We start from the raw sequence: 7,756 nt of genomic DNA, 5'->3' as shown, positions 1-7,756 counted from the left end.
GGAATTTTTGACAGAAATAGTTGCATGGAGAAACCACGAAAAGGCTGAAGCTCTGTGGGGAAAAAAATAAAGAAACTCTCAGGAAATGAATGAATTCTGTTATCTGTTCTTAATGTTTCTGTCTGATGTAAATTGTGTTTTTGGTGTTTTTACCGTGTTTTTGTGTTTTTTTGTATAAATAAAGAAGATTAAGTTCAAAAATATGTTTGTATTTTTTCAAATTGTTGTGAAGCCGACGGGAGAGTGTGTGAACAGATGACTGATGGGAGGAGGGGCGGGCTTTCTCCACACCAATGCTTCTGTCTACAACTCAGAGGTGAATTTCTGATGAACTGTTGCTTTTTTTTCTTGCTAAAAACAGCAACAGGAAACACATTGAAAATGGATCAGAAGATGATCTCAGTGGGACTGTTTTGTCATTTTACTTCTTGTTCCGTTTGATTCTGGTAGATCTTGATCAGGTGACTCACCTGTCCTCTTGATTAATTACCTCCTGAGCAGTTCAATTTTAGATCACACACCGGCCCTGTTTCATTTTTATTGTTAGTTTCACTTTAAGTAAATGTCAGTGTTTCTTTCCTTCCAGCTCCTGAATTTAGTTTGTCTCTAGCCTACTTTTCCTCACAGTTGGAGAAGTCTTTTGATGGAGCTTCTCATGGGGTTGAAGTAGTTGCTTGGATGACGGCGAGACGATGACCACGCTGTGGTGAAACGGCTCTATCATGGCAGCTAAAGGAAAACAACCAATAATGTTTTCATATTTTTTTTAAAATAAAATGATGCTTTACATAAAATGCTCCAGTTATTTAAAGTTACAAGGTTTACTGCTGTCCTGTTGCTATTTTACTCCGGGGCTGTAGAGGGCGCCATGGAGCTCACTGGATAATCATTTACTAAAATAAATACATCTCAGGGAAATTCCAATCAATTATAATTTGTTAAACAATCACGAGTCAAAGACACATTTCTGGCAGGACAATAAAATATTTGATTTGAAGTCTGGTCTTGCTTGATTTGATTTGATTTGATTTAGGCTGGTCTGATTTGATTTGATTTGGTTTGATCTGGTGTGATGTGAGTTGGTTTGGTCCTGCTTATTGTAATTTGATTCGATTTGACGTGACTTGGTTGATTTTACTTGATTTAATTTGTTTGATTAGATTTTTTCTATTTAACTGAATTTAACTTAAATTAATTGAGTTTGATTTGATTTGATTTGGTCTGGTTCTGTCTGATTTGATTTTAAAAAAAGGTTTTATAAAATAATAACATATTGATACAAAGCGTGAAGCCTGAAAGAAGTTACATTAAATTATACATTTCTGGACATAGTAGAAATCCAAATTTCATCTTATGATACAAACTGTTTCCTTGAAATGATCCAGGTTGTCTTGTGAATTTTATTTTATTTATTTGCCACAATTATTAAATCAAAAACAAAATAACTGCACTGAAAGAAAGTTGATGCATTCTTGGGAACCATAAATAGATGATCACTTTCACATAAGTAAAGACTCGACTGAATAATCCGGAGAAGAAATTAAGGTAATTGAAGACTTTTGGTCAAAAACATTAAATTGAAAGTCAGGTGATTTGAAACCTGTGATGGTTTCCACAGGAATTCCTCAGACAACTGTTTCCTATGAAACTGGTCTTATGCGGTGACAGGTTCTACTTGTTTAAACCGTCCTCTTCTTCGTTGTTTGTCCCTTGAGCCTAAAACAAAGTCTTTAACCAGAAGAAGGGTGGCCAAACCGGCAACTTCCCCCTCCTTCAGGGCTCTGAACACACCTCAGGTAAGCACACCTGTTGGGTCTGATCAAATACCTGAATTACCAGAAGAACAAAGGGAAATGTGTTTTTTGTTTCAACCGTTTGCTCTATCCATCGTCTGATCTTCTGCTGGATTAGGATCTAAATAAATCCTAAATTTAAGATGCAAAAGATCCTGCATGTTTGTGAAGGAAAATAAACTGACACTTAAAAGCTTAAAAAAAGAAGACTTTCCATCATATAGGCCTGTAATATTTGAAAAAAAAAACAACATCATATAATATGATAGATTTTGTGCATTAAAGGACAGGATTGACTGGAAAAAAAAGTCAAAACAAACCCTTTCATCTGGAAAGGCTTTGATGAAGATTCCTTTCTTGCTTTTAATGAAGGATTATTCTGACTCGTCATTTTGATATATTTATACTTTTTACCCCAAACTCCATAAAGTGTTTTCATTCCAGAGAGAAGCAGGAGAATGATCTCCAGACGAGAGTCCCATGAGCAAACCAAGCATCCTGTGCACCACGTGACCCGGAGGCCCCGCCAGAAAACCTTATCTGCTGTGGAATGTGGCTGAGTGGCTGAAAGGGGGTTTTGGGGGCAAAATAAAGCAGATTTCTGTTTGAACGAAGCTGGATGCTGCATGAAACCACCAGAACCTGTAGAAGAAAACCTGCTGGTGTTCCTGCAGAACAGAGGAGCTGCAGGAGGAACAAGCTCATGTCTCTTTAAGATCAATAAAAAGAGTATCAGTGGTAATTGGAATTTTAAAAATGGAAAAAAATGAATTTTATTCTTAAACAATTAAATAAATGCTACATAAATGAGTAAAACGATACATAAAGTCGTCTCGGGTCTGATCTTTTCTTTCACTACATCAGACACTTTGATTCAAATCAAACCAGCGGTTTGTTTTAGCTTTGTTGTGATGTCTCCTCGACAGTGAAAATCTTCAGCACTTTCAAAGTGAATCCTCATTTTTCCAGACGGGATCCAGAGATTCTCCTGAGGCAGAGTCCTGTCATTTTTTTCTGAGGCTACAACCTACAATTTAACCAGCAGTCAGTCCCATTAAACCGTCAATTAGAGATCAGCCTGGAGCACAGACAGCCACGCTCTAAACTCTCTGAACTGTCCTTTACTCTGCAGGAAGGAAGACCCAACTCATTTAGTTCTGTTTGGATACAAATAAGGTAGATTAGGGATCACTGAAGAGAGACTGGAGATGAATCGTGGACCAGCCTTTTCTAACTCCTTGCTTCATGTTTGAGGAATTTTGTCTTTATAGGATGGAGTCCAGATGTTCAGATTCAGTCTCGCTGTGTTTGAAGCCCGTTCTGCTCCCATAGTTCTGACTGGATGAACCTCACTCAGGGGGCGTGAGGTGTTGACCACCACCTCCTTTAAGGCTCCATCTGTCCTTAAACATGCAGGTTTATCATTATCACTGAGTGAGTCAGCCGTTATATTCAGATAACAGGAGAATTTAAGCAACTCGTACATTCTTTAGAGCAAGGATTTGCAGGGAGGTCACATTTTTTGTAATGAGTCCACAGTGCTCATTCAATTTTTAGAATGTTTGATTCTGATGGAAAAAATGTGTAACATTCATAAGATTATAATCATTTCATCTTAAGAAAGATTATTATTTTAAATCAGAACAGTTTAAAAACATTGTTTTTTTTTTCTTTTTAATTATTATTACTTAATTTGAGGGGCTTGACTCAATGGATGACCAGCATAAAATGATCTTGTTAAAGACAGTTTTTAAATCTAGATTCTGGTCTGGATTGGTTTAAACTCATGTGGATTAGTCTTAATGGAGCTAGATATGGCCAAAAAAAAAAAAAGTTCAAATTTCTTTAATTTACTGTCAAACTCAATCGCACAAGGGACCAAAATCCAAAACACACTTTAGGTCGCGGGCCGAACAGGATAAACATTTATTAAACACTATAAAACAACATTTTCAAAGCTTTAAAACCATAACTTTATAACATAATTATAACTAATAAAAAGGCAGGAATATTATTCAAGAATAAATTAACTTAAACCTTGAATAACTTTCAATATTTTACTCTCCATAAAAATATATTTTGTCAAAATTACACAAGTTAGAAATGAGCGCAAGATAACATTGAGCCATTAATAACAATAAAATAAAATAATCTGGAGGGCCGGATCTGGCCCCCGAGCCTTGTCTTTGACACGTGGTTTACTTTCACACTGCACTCTTGAGAGTGGAGGAAAGGGCTGGAACCATCATGTTACCATAGTTACAACTGACACTCCTTTGGGGGCAACGTTGTTCAAAACAAACAAAGAAAGACCAAAAAAAAAAAGCAGAAAGAGAAGTGGATATCTCTAGTTTCTTAAGTAAGTAAATTAAGAATGTTCTGCCACCTACAGTATGGGAGGTGTAACAGCGTCCACACTTTGACCCTTAACGCTAACATTCTTTTGACTGCTGTAACTTTTCATCCGTTTACAGAATTAACGTAATTCCAGCAAATTCTGAAGCAGTTGATCTATGAACTATTTGTTGATGAGTTAACACTTTGAAGGAAATGTAACTTTTTCTAGCTATAATTTGTTTGTTCTCATGCCAGAACTTCACTCATGTAGTTTAAAGCGTCTCATTTGGGTTTGCCTGCAGGCTTCCTGGTGGCCCCACATGATGACTACCTATACGGGGCCTAAATGGGATCAGTCTATAATTTAGGTGAGCTGAATGCGTGAGCCCATTCATATCTTTAACGGGTTACTTTATTTTCCCTCCACACAGGGGGGTCTATGCTGCTGAGTTCACATGAGACCCACATTTAGCCTAAGCTTTAATAACCCGTGTGGGGCCCAAAAACACACATGTTGTCAGTGTCCTTTAGTTACCGCTTTAGGGCAACACGCCAAAAGCTTACGGCTTTTCAGTTATGCAATTTATTTGTGTTTCTAGACAAAAAATACCAGAATTACCAAAAATAAACACAAAATGTGTCAACATTTCGATGTAATTCCCAGAGTACTAATATATAAGAGAGCGTTTCATAACCAGCTGCTGGTCATCGATGGTTTTCAGGATGGAAAAGTCCAGCGTTTCAAGGATAGTTTGTGTTTGAGAGTGCGTGGGGGAGATGAGACTTATACTGGCGTATGTTTGCATTACTACTCATGCTGACTTAACAGTTCAAACCAACACAGACACTGCTAAAAGTTCACTTCACTGGAAACCCACAGGTTCCTGTTTGCATGAACGCTTCCCCTCCAAGGTCCTACTCTGAGTTTAGACAGTCTGTAAGGCGCCTGCAGGGACGGAGAATTAGTCTGACTTACAACAAAATGTTATGTATTTCTTATCTATGTGTTAGCGCTGCCCGCTTGTCTGCATGTAAAAGTCCTTCACCATGTGGGCGTGGCCTGGGGGGTGGGCCTAGTCGGGAAGAGGGTGGGAGGGACTGGAACTGGAGGCAGCATCGAGCCTGCAAAACATTTCTGGAATACCACACTCTGCCCTTCTGTCAGGGCAGCGGGGGAGTAAAGGCTCGCTGGAGGAAAACACGAGCGGGAACCTGTTTGAACTCTTGAGAGTCCTGCTTCAGGGAACTGAAGATTTGGTTTAGAAAAAGGAACAGAAGCGAAAGCGCTTACTATGAATTTGACTCCAGGGGTTCATGTTCCAAATTCTTTCCATCTCTAGTTTGTGTTTTACTGTAAAAAACATTAAACGAATCACTGTCTAGACAGTTTTTATCCTAAAGAATGAAGGTATGAAAGCAAACCTTCCACAACTCCCTCAAAAAAGACATCACTGTTAACATTTAAAACACAACTGATTATAACAGAAAACTCAACGTGAAGATCTATCTTTAATTTAACTAATTTAGGTAAAAAGATTTTACAATATATAAAAAACTGAGTTGGAATGACAATCCAAAGAGTGTAGGTTCCTGGTATAAACAAAGAAAAGGAAAAGTTATGTTGTCATCTATGCCTCTCCATTGGGGCGTCCCTCAGGGCTCTCTTCTAGGACTCTTATTGTAAACTTGTTTTTTTCTTGGGTGACCAAAACTGAAACCACATTAGAAACAATAATATTCTCCATACGATAAACCTCTGCAAAAGATCCCCCCACCCCCTTCTTTACATTAAATGTTGGTTGGTAAACCAGTGAAAACACTTCACAATACCTCCTACTGTCTCGGAGGATTCACTGGAGTAAAACTCTGGAAAAGGAGAGAGCAGTCACACTCAAGCACAAAAATTAGGCTTCAGTCACACACATCCATGAGGGGGGGTTGATCCATACAGGTGCTGCAAGTTTTTGGGTTGTCCGGGCCCATGGAGGGTTGTAGAGAGGAGTGGCTACATCTTAAGGGCAGCTATGCAGTTACCTTTAGGCTTGTACACCTTGTTTCCACTGAGCGGCCTGGACTGGACCAGTTCCCTCCTGGCCGGGCAATTCAAGTGAGCGTTTCCATGGACCATCAAAACGCATGCGAGGTGTAGACCGATGACGTAGCTGTGCGTCAAAATGGTGCAACTACAGCGAAAGAGAAGCTGCATCAACTGACTCTGAAAAGGATGAAAAATAAAAAGATAGCCGGAGGATCATTATAATCCAGAGCAGGTGTTTATTTTAGATAAAGCCGGTTTCTACACTGCCAAACAGTCTATTGTTGTGAATTAGAGAGAAAAAAAAACTCTTCATGTTGAGCAATACTCCAATGTTCTTCAATAAGTGTTTGAAGTGTTTTTGATGAGTATGGATTGGTAACGGACATTCTTCACCCGTGGGGGTCGGGTGACACGGAAACGGGGAGGGGGTCTCTCGAGGATTCGGCATGTCTCCAGTCCCCAACCCCTCCGAATAAGGGGCAATACTGTATGTAAAGAATTTATTAATCTTTGCGAGAAAATTGCAGGGGCGAAAAAGAATAAAGCCAAAAAGAGGATAAAACGTCTGGTTTGGATCTTGAGTTGGAAAAGCAACGGTCGGATGTTTGCTGTAGTCAGAAAACCTTCAATGGTTTACGACAGAAGCTCCACCCTAACGGATCCATTGCATTTTTCTATGGACCTACAACCAACGAGAAACCAGAAATGGTACCAGTCGGTCCTGGTTAACGAGTCCATCTTGTAATAGAAACATTCAAAAGTCCAGTCCAGTCTAGACCACTCAGTGGAAACGAGGCACAAGTGTGGCTGTATGTGGTGAGTATATCTTGAAGTATTCATAAGGCTAATACAAGTTGGAGACACTTATGACGTATCGGTGATGCTGTCGTATGATGCCATTATGCCACACTAGCTGCTACTAAGGTCAAAGTATCGGCTCCTTATCGATTGTGCGCAAATACTGCACGAACTAGGTTAGCACATGATACGTAAGTGCCCAAAAAATATTGAAAAATCCGTACGACGTGCGTGCTTCACCCTTTCTTGATTTACCATGTTAAGTCTTCACTACGACTTCTAACCTGCAAAATGCTTGTAGGGAAAAAAATGTGCACTAACATCTTTTTTTTTCTTTTTCGAGCTAGCGGTTTACGATCTTGATATTCCATATGGGTACTCGCACCCATATGGTCAGGTCTGACTACAGCATTAAAGATTGCTTGGAGGGGTAGACTTTAATGCTAACTTTTGCAAAAACTTTGTGTGTCCTGGGCTCTAAAGTATAGAATGATCTGCCAGTATAGATAAATCATGTACTCAATGGATACCAAACCAACTACAAATGCTTCAGTAAATGCAGCAAGCAGGTCTAAAACAATCCTAACAAATAAAATCATAGCTAATTTTAGGATTTAACTTATAAACTGCACTGCACATTTTGAGATTTGACTAAAAAATAACAAGTTGCAATGAAATGAACACTAAAATAGGACATAAAATGGTGTGAAAGTTTGCAGAAAGGCTTGTGTAATCTACGGCTGATGCAAACATTAAGCCTCTTGGCAGGAAACACTTTTAATCTCTTTTG

General features: G+C 38.9%; 1 long non-coding RNA gene across 1 annotated transcript; it reads left to right on the top strand.

Annotated features, from left to right (window-relative positions):
* The first annotated feature begins 213 nt into the window (after positions 1-213).
* On the top strand, positions 214-2,618 carry LOC112148889. The gene is made up of 3 exons (XR_002919705.2): positions 214-316; positions 1,716-1,796; positions 2,238-2,618. It is a non-coding gene; the product is annotated as an uncharacterized LOC112148889 (long non-coding RNA).
* Positions 2,619-7,756: the final 5,138 nt, after the last annotated feature.

The sequence above is a fragment of the Oryzias melastigma genome, linkage group LG9 (assembly GCF_002922805.2).
Source record: "Oryzias melastigma strain HK-1 linkage group LG9, ASM292280v2, whole genome shotgun sequence".
Taxonomy (NCBI): domain Eukaryota; kingdom Metazoa; phylum Chordata; class Actinopteri; order Beloniformes; family Adrianichthyidae; genus Oryzias; species Oryzias melastigma.
This window is presented reverse-complemented; position numbering and strand designations above follow the sequence as displayed.